Source organism: Peromyscus maniculatus, chromosome 2 (genome assembly GCF_049852395.1).
Source record: "Peromyscus maniculatus bairdii isolate BWxNUB_F1_BW_parent chromosome 2, HU_Pman_BW_mat_3.1, whole genome shotgun sequence".
Classification (NCBI taxonomy): domain Eukaryota; kingdom Metazoa; phylum Chordata; class Mammalia; order Rodentia; family Cricetidae; genus Peromyscus; species Peromyscus maniculatus.
In genome coordinates, this window is record NC_134853.1 from 23834826 (window position 1) to 23844230 (window position 9405).

The window sequence follows — 9405 nt, forward strand, 5'->3', positions numbered from 1 at the left end:
GTGTGTGTGTACATAGCCATACATAATGATAGACTTTTTAACATTTTATTTTGTAGCTTAAATTTCCATTTGTTAACATTATTTCCTCCATAGTATTAAGCTATCCTTAATCCAAAATCTATACTTCAAATGACATGAAAACAAAATAGAGACCTTCTATCTCAGAGACCCAGTGTACAAAGTGATCACAGTAAGACTCTAAGCATGATGAGCAGCCATCGGCAATTTGTTTTAAATTGATTTTCTTTTCCCATTAGTTTTAAATTGGACAAGAATCTGGAAAGCCTGTATTTTGTTATTGTTGTTATTATTTTATTTTTAAAAGACTATAACATCAACATATAGTTCATATTTTTTATTCCTTAATCACATAATTACAAGTTAAAATTATCATAACACTGTAAAATACTAGTTTTGTATCCTTCTGATGACATTTGATTTCAGTGCCAGTCTTTTACCTTTCATAGTATCCTTATCAAGATTTCATATTTATTTCAATTTTTAATTTTGTAGCATAATTAAATTTCAGTCATAAGACTCCAAGGAATGTTTTTAATGTCAATATATTGTACTTAAAACACTTTAAATTTTGATGAAACAAGTTTAATAGACCTTAAAATATCATTTTAATGAATTTCAAGAAGTCAACAGTTTGCCATGTGGTGGTGTTTAATCCCAGTACTCGGGAGGCAGAGCCAGGCAGATCTCTGTGAGTTCAAGGCCAGCTTGGTCTACAGAGCGAGATCCAGGACAGGCAACAAAACTACACAGGGAAATCCTGTCTCAAAAAAACCAATAAATAAGAAATAAATAAATAAATAAACAGTTCCTAAATTTATAAGGCAGTATGTGGTTATTAGGTCTTTTAACAAATATTTAAATTTAAATTTTATTTATGACACATTAACATCAAGCTTTTACTTCATATCTTTGGTGTAAACTATTTTTCCTTTTAAATTCCACAATAATTGGTCATTTTAGCCATAGTTTCTAGAACTAACATTTAAAAGCATCACATGCAAACCATCTCATAAAGAAGAAAGCTGAAATTTGACCTTTTGGGCAACTTTTTGTTTAAACTGGAGATAAAGTCCTAACTTAACCCATTTTTCTTTCTCTAGTACCAAATTTAAAGCCAACTTAAAATTTTGCATGAGCATTTTTTTTCCACAGAGGAAGAATGGAAAAATAAAATGGAGGCAATAGCTCCTATATATTAATGTGGTCCTAAAATCATCTTCCAAACATATAGACACACAAAGACACACAGGTATACAGACAGACAGAGACATTGAGACAGGCAGACAGACAGACAGGCAGACACACACACACACACACACACACACACACACACACACACACCTTGAATTGGGAATACTAAAAATAATCATTTTAACACAAAATAAAACTTGTGGCACAGAAATGACCACAGGGTTGATGCAACTCTACACGTACAATGAGTTTCGTAGCATCAATCTTAGAAACAGAATGACACATAAATTATTACATGAGAACAGTTAACATGACACAATTACATTAGACTAGAGTGTACTTGGTAAAAACAAAGAAGAGAAATTTTATCTCTAGTTAACTTTGGAAGGAATAAGATTTGTTCTCAGGAGCCCCGAAAGACCAACATTTTACATTTTTGTGTCAGCCTGCTACCCAAGTTCCTTCATCCCTACAAAGCAGGCCCAGATGCAGGGTGGGATTTTAGTTTCAACTTTCATCTGGTAGCCAAATTCACCCATCACCCAGCTTAAATTGAGACCACAGAGTGTTATAGTAAAACATCAGCTCCATTCTTTAGATTCTCAGAAACTAATTTCAATTCCTGAGGCTGTATGAGAGCAGGGAAATTTGAGGGAACTAAATTTTCTTTTCTTTTTTTTTTTTAAATCTGAATCTGTTTTATTGTGACTCTATTTTTTTAACTTTATAATTTAATTTAATTTTACATATCAGGCACAGATTCCCTTGTTCTCCCCCTCTGCCCGCCCTTCTCCCCAATCCACCCCCCATTCCCATCTCCTCCAGGACAAAGACTCCCCTGGGGATTGAGTTCAACCTGGTAGATTCAGTCCAGGCAGGTCCAGCCCCCTCCTCCCAGGCTGAGCCAAGTGTCCCTGTATAAGCCCCAGGTTCCAAACAGCCAGCTCATGCACTGAAGACAGGTTTTCTAAGAGAAAGAATTGCTTCTAGATAGAGAATGTGGTTTCCATCCACTTCAAATCGTAAGGAACTTCTTAGTTAGAGCATACCCTCTCTCCTCATGCTACCAGACATCTCATCTGGCACAGAACATAGTCAAGGGAGTTTGGGGAGCATTGGCTTGAGTCCCCAGTCCTCCTGGGATTACTCATGTCCATCCAGCCCTTGACTCCATTCCTTCCTTCCTATGTGGAACATTGATTAACAACCATGTGAATGACATATGTATTTCTCTTGCATTGTATCTTTAAATTATAGATTAGGTCTATCTATTATTGCAGTTTGCAAAACACTTAGCTGTATTCAAGATTGTCTACAGAGTCTCTACATATATTATTTTAATTATCTTTATCTGAATTTTACACATGAAGAAGCCAAAACTCAGGTAATTTTGAAAATCTTCTCTGATTGAGCTTCTAGCGAATTAATGGTCAAGCAAAGACTGGAATATAGAACTTCCTTAATCAAAACCTATTCACATAATACCTATGTAATATTGCCATAAATTAAAAGAGAACAAAGTAAACTTGTGGTGAGATGATAAACATGCCATTGCATGCCTGTAATCTCATCATACATATGGAAACAGTCAAATTTCAGGAACTTGCTTGCCATTTAGCCTAGTCAAAATGGTGAGCTCAAGATTCAGTGAGGGATCCTGTCTAAAACCATAAGGCAAAGATATCTGATGTCCTTCTCTAACCTATGTGTTTGTATGCACACCAGAACACTCACATGTGCACATTTGCACACTCACTGAAAGAGACAGAAGGGGGATCAAGTTGAAAAGGAGAAACAGAAAATAGGAAATTTTCAAATATTTAAACCTTTTCCTAGTAACTGAGTTTTGAAGAAGGAAAGACCAATGAAATATTTGCAGGCTTGCTGTGCATAGCACAACTCTACCTACAAAGTAGAATAAAAAGTTATGTTTGACACAGTTGTACAAGATCTATGGAAGAAGTTCAGCTCAGAATTAGAGACTTGGTTTCTAGCAATGAAATCTGTCCATAGGCTATATTTATTCATTTATCTACTTCCCCTTTTCTCATCTAGCACTTGCTTTCTACCATATGCGAAGCATTCCACTAGATTCAGTTGATACTAAGATGCATTAGTCTCAGTTTAAGTCATTAATAATTTACTTTCTAGGTGAGTAAATAGTGAGTCAAAGGCTTTTTTAAAAAAAAAAAGTGCAGAACAATAACGATAAAAATTTCCTGGGGTAGAAAGTAATTGCCTTTATTTTAATCTTCCAGGGGAAAAATGTACTAAAAATACAACTTCTTGTAAAAGTTTATGTTTAAGTAAATGTTGACTAGTCCAGAATAAAGTGTGACTAAAACAATATATACTAATTTTTGCAAGTCTAGTTTATTTATTTTGTTGAGTTTACTTATACGTACTATTGATATTAAGGCTTTTATGAACTGATGTTGTTTTGTTGATGGCTTATTTGTATTAATTTATGTCGTATTTGATGTTATTTATTTATGTTATAACATAAGATTATAGGAACCCTATGCTGTCACCTGCTTTTAAGTGATGTGTTTCTAGTCTGCTAACTCTGTAGTCTAACTCAAGTTGGATATTGAAAGTTCAGAAAGAGTTCAGTACACCAGTGTACAGAACTTCTCATGCATAGGGGGAAACAGTATATTCATAAATGACAGGTATTTGAATACTAGCTGGCTGTGATACTTAACTAATTTAATCTTTCTGAGTATTTCAAGAAGTAGGACAAAAGGGACAGCTTTAATAAATGGAAACGTAGCACATCACCTATGGCCTTTCTTTCTATGCTAAGGTATTTTGATGTGCTCTTGTAGGCAACTGTCAAAATGGAAGTGTCTGTCAAAATGATCAGGCTTTCCATAAGAACAGTTTTCATATGGATCCTCAAACTGTTGCTCAGGGATTACTATATCTAATCTTATCCTTGAGGTTTCACAGTTTGTGATTGTTACATTTTTAGGTGTCATTTGTCTACACACAGAAAAACAACATTCATGTTAGATAGTTCTTTACTGAGACACCAAAAACAATATCATCAGAACATATTTTTCTCTTCTATTTTTAGCAGAAAATATGATATTCTTTATGATTTGGAAAGACATAGCCTCATATAGGGGCTTGGTTGGAAGGAGACAGTGCTCTGGGGACACAGCTGACTTAGAAGCATGAGCAGCAGTAAGTTTCCAAGGTCCTGGAGAGTTGTGGAAATCCAGGCATCATTGGCAGTCAGTCTTTATAGCCCTTTTGTTGAAATGTCACTTTCTATTTTAAGATATATCAATTTTTAAAAGAACATATATGTGGGAAAATAGTGCATATAAGAACAACGTGTGAAAAACCACTAGAAGAATTTATTTATGGTGCTGACCATATGAACCCACATCTGTGATTTTAGTATTTGGGAGAGGCAAGAAGACAAAGTACCCAAGATCAGTCTTGCCTACATAGTCAGTTCAAGGCTAACCTGGGATACATGAAATTTCTCTCTGAAGTGAAAATAAATAAATAAATAAAGGAAGGAAGGAAGGAAGGGAGGGAGGGAGGGAGGGAGGGAGGGAGGGAGGGAGGGAGGGAGGAAGGAAGGAAGGAAGGAAGGAAGAAATACATACTTAATTTCTATTTTTGCTATTGCTTTCTTGTTTTCTTCAGATATACTCCACACTTTCCTGCCTTTCTTCCTAATGTGATCTCTTTAAAATGCGAACTGCCTTTCTTCCTAATGTGATCTCCTTAAAATATGAACTATCTTCCTAAGACACAAAGCACATTATATACTTGCATCAATCAAATCTGATATTGTGTACCAATTTTACTCACAGCTTTTAGCTTCAAGAAAATAACTGTTCTAAAGGTATCTATAATTCTATCATCAAAAAAAAACTTACAGTCTAAAATAAAAACAAGAAGTACAACAAACTATTATCTAAAAAACCTTCGTAAGCCAATGCTTCAAAATAGTGCTTAAAATGATGTGATTAGAATGAAGTCAAGCATAACAGTCCTCTACCTGAGCCTCACACCTAATAAGTACTTTAACATTCTTTTGCTTAGATGTGGATTACATTGACAATCTTAGTAAAAAGCTCAGCATTGCATGGGACGTCATATAAAGATTAACCTTCCCTTTTAAGTTACTCCTTGATTTCTAAACCTGACCAGTTGATATTGTAGTTTCATTCATTATTTTAAGTGCTTCAGATGTTGATTCTTAATATTGCTAGTAATTTTATAATCTACAACGATGAACATTCATTTTTGTTTTTTTATCTGATCCTGGGCAGGATTGCAGAAGGTATGTAGACATTATCACTCATGTTACAAAGACTCATAAAAGTGCCTTTCAGTAGAACAAATAACACTTGAAACTATATTGAAATATTTTATCTAGGAATGTTGATTTCTCCATCAACAAGTAGAACTTTGAATGCAGATATTCAGACTGATACTCCACATTTACATAATTTTACTTTTAACTTGGGTTTATAGTCAGTGATTGCTACCTTTTTAGATCTGATAGTAAGAAGTATGAAAAAAATACAAATGTGCCCTGTAATTATTTCCCCCAAAGTAGGATAAAACTGCAAAGAAGACATGACTCAGGCCCATCTCCTGCTTATTTAGTTGATGATAGCAGTATAATGAACTAAACTTCTGTGCAGCAAGTTCCTTGGAACTTCATATTTCCATGCTGTAGATTTTTAAATCTAATCTTTCCTGGTGCTTAATCTAGTTAAATATAGAAGAACTTTCTACAAAGTGTGTTACTATCTCCAAAACCAATTTTTCATGTGACAATAAACATTGAACTGACTCATAACACTGAAGGGTGCTGAACTCTTATAGAGTGTGGAATGATAGCTCTAAATATGTGCATGCCTAAGGTTGGCCATACTTTAGGGTCTAATATCAGAACCACACCAACAACCATATAACAGATTAAATAAGGAAAGTGTTAAATTGAAGTCAGTTTTAGATTTGAAAGTAATATGATTCACTTATGTGATCTCAGTTACAGGTCTACAACTGAGCATATATGTATGTTATGTAGGCAGATTTTGCTGCTGAATTTACTGCAATAATAATATAAAGCAATATATGTAGTCCACAAGGTCACTTTCTCACATAACCCAACAATTTTGTGGCTTGTGGTGGCAAGATATACATTCCCTATTTTCAACTTAATGGCCACATGTTATGGCATTTTATGAGACATAAGTTCATTAGACCTTCTGTTCAAAAACCTTAAGGCCACGGTTTATTACAACTCTGCAATTACCATTGACAATGTTTATATGCAGCCAAATTTTTCAATCTCATTGGGAACATTTGCATGATTTGTGGCCTTTTTCTCTTCTCAGTGATAATCTCATGTTTGACAAACAGAAATAAAATGATGAATATAAAAAAAAGCTGAGTATGTCATTTGACTTTTTCAAAATTAAGAGGGGATATGGAGAAATAGAAGATATTAGCACATCTGGATTTTTATAAACAGTTTGTCCTGGCTTGTGATAGAGTATGAACTTGGGTGAAGGGGGCTTGTTGGTAGCTTTCCTTGTTGATTATATAATGTATAACTCCATTTGTCAAAACTCTGAAATCTGTTCAGTCCGGTTAAAACATAAGCTGAATCTTCCTATGTTTATATTTCTTCTGAAGTTAATCTTGAGAACAACCAACTTAGATTTCAGCTCATGAGTTACCAATATAAAGTCTGTGTGATAGGAATTTAAATTACTTCTGGTGAAAATCTTGGAGTGACTGCATTACAAACCTGGTAGTGAACAGAGCCCCTGATTTGAAGACAAATGAAGGAAGATCTATTCCTATGACAGATCCCAAGAGTTTGATTTGTTGGTTGTTGGTATACACTGGCCTAGTCTATATTTTACAAGAGAGTCAACATACGTAAATAAATATAAAATAAGGGCAACTCTCCATTACTTTCTATGATTAACATCTGAAAGTAACTCATATTAATCCCAAAGCTCAAGAGATATTATTTCTGCCCAAGAACTTTGTTGCTATTTGTTTTGAGAGGATATATTTGAAGATTGGGGAAAAAACCTTGAAAGTATTTGCTTATTTTTGGTTGTGAGCCTAACTTTTAATAAGTAATCCATCTCTCGAGCCCATGGCTCACAGAATGTGGGACTCCTAACAGTGGGAGTGGAGTGTCTCTGACTTATTTGCCTGCTCCTGAGACCCTTTTCTTGGATTGCTTTGTTAAGTCTTTATATGAGGGTTTAGGTCTAGTGTTATTTTGTCTTTTGTAGCTGAAGTTTTCCTGTGTCCCACCTGGCCCATGGTCAGGACAAATCTCTCTTACCCACCAGTCCTGCAGCCATTTGGACCCAAGTAAACACACAGAGGCTCATATTAATTAAAACTGCCTGGCCATGGGGTCAGGCCTACCACTAACTAGCTCTTACATTTAAACTAACCCATAATTTTTATTTGTGTTTAGCCACATGGCTTGGTACCTTTTCTCAGTTCTGCCTTCACATCTTGCTTCCTCTGTGTCTGGCTGGCAACTCCTAACTCAGCTTTCCTTTTCCCAGATTTCTTGTTTCTGCTTATCCCGCCTACACTATACTTCCTACCTGGCTATTGGACAATCAGTGTTTTATTTATTAACCAATCAGAGCAACACATTCACAGCATACAGAGTAATATTCACAGCAGTCTTTTTGTGCCATGTTTGGTTGATACCCCTGGGAGGCTTTCTCTTTTCTGAAAGAAAAGAGAGGAGCAGTGTATCTGGGGGAGAGGGCCCATGGTGGGAGCATGGCAGAATGGATGTAGGGGAGGTTGTAGTTGAGATACATTTTATGAGAGAATAATTTTTTTTTTCTTTTTTTTTTTTTTTTTTTTTTTTTTTGGTTTTTCGAGACAGGGTTTCTCTGTGTAGCTTTGCGCCTTTCCTGGAACTCACTTGGTAGCCCAGGCTGGCCTCGAACTCACAGAGATCCACCTGGCTCTGCCTCCCGAATGCTGGGATTAAAGGCGTGCGCCACCACCGCCCGGCTTGAGAATAATTTTTTTTAAAAAAGAAAACACATGCTTTTAAATTACAATATCAAACCAATTCTTAGAACAAAGCAGAGAGAGGGGGCATGTAGGGAAAAAGAAAGAGGGAGAGAGAGTGAAAGAGAAAAGAGAAGCAGTATTAGCCCGGAGGATGAATCATAAATTAATAGTCCTGTGGTTCTATGCTAACCTGAAAACTCAGAGGTAAATGGAACTTATTAATACTGCAAAGACCATAATCATCTTCACTCTTTAGCAGCAGCAGATTAGGAGGTAATTTTGTTGCTCTAGTGGCACCAATGACCTAGCTTCCAATCTTTATAAATCTAGTAACTAGATAAGCAACTTAGATGTATCATTTTTTTTCTTCATGACTTCAGTAATAGAGAATAATATCAATTTCCAAACACTGTGACAATGTTTAAACAATGCAAATATTTGACTGTTCAAACTATTTAGCAAGCATTTAATATATATGTGCATATATGAATGTTATACATACATGTATGCATACACACACACATATTAGTCAATTGCTCATCTCACTTTTTATGATCTGAGAAATAACTCTGGCATACACTCTAGGAACATTATGTCCACTGAGGAAAACAATGAAGAAAATATCATCAAGGTGATTCCTAGTATATAATAATTGTTGCTTTTCCCAGTCCTGGTCATTCTCCATGAAATACTGGCTACTACTATGAATTTCTGAAGATTATTCTATGAGCAAATTTTCACTGATGTAACCAGTATACCACAAGGACATTTAACGCTTTGTTTTCCTTATCTGAGAATACTGTAGGAGAGATAGGTCCTTTCACAATGGGGAACATAATATATTTTTCAACTTGCCACATACTAAACTGTATGTTTTAGATGTGTAAGAGTATTCATGCTAAACTTAAGGTAATCCTGCAAAGAGATAATGGTTGAACAATTTAGACCTATTCCTTAGCATTCTAAACTCCATCATATGCTCCAAAAACTTCATTCTATTATGCCAACAGTTCCCCAACAAAGGCAATTAATAAGTACAAAAATGGTGTAGAGTAAGATAACATCCAAATTAAACTGGCATCATATCCATGTATGTACATCCCAAATATTTTAATTATATTTAATAAAGAAAGTACCATAATATTCAGA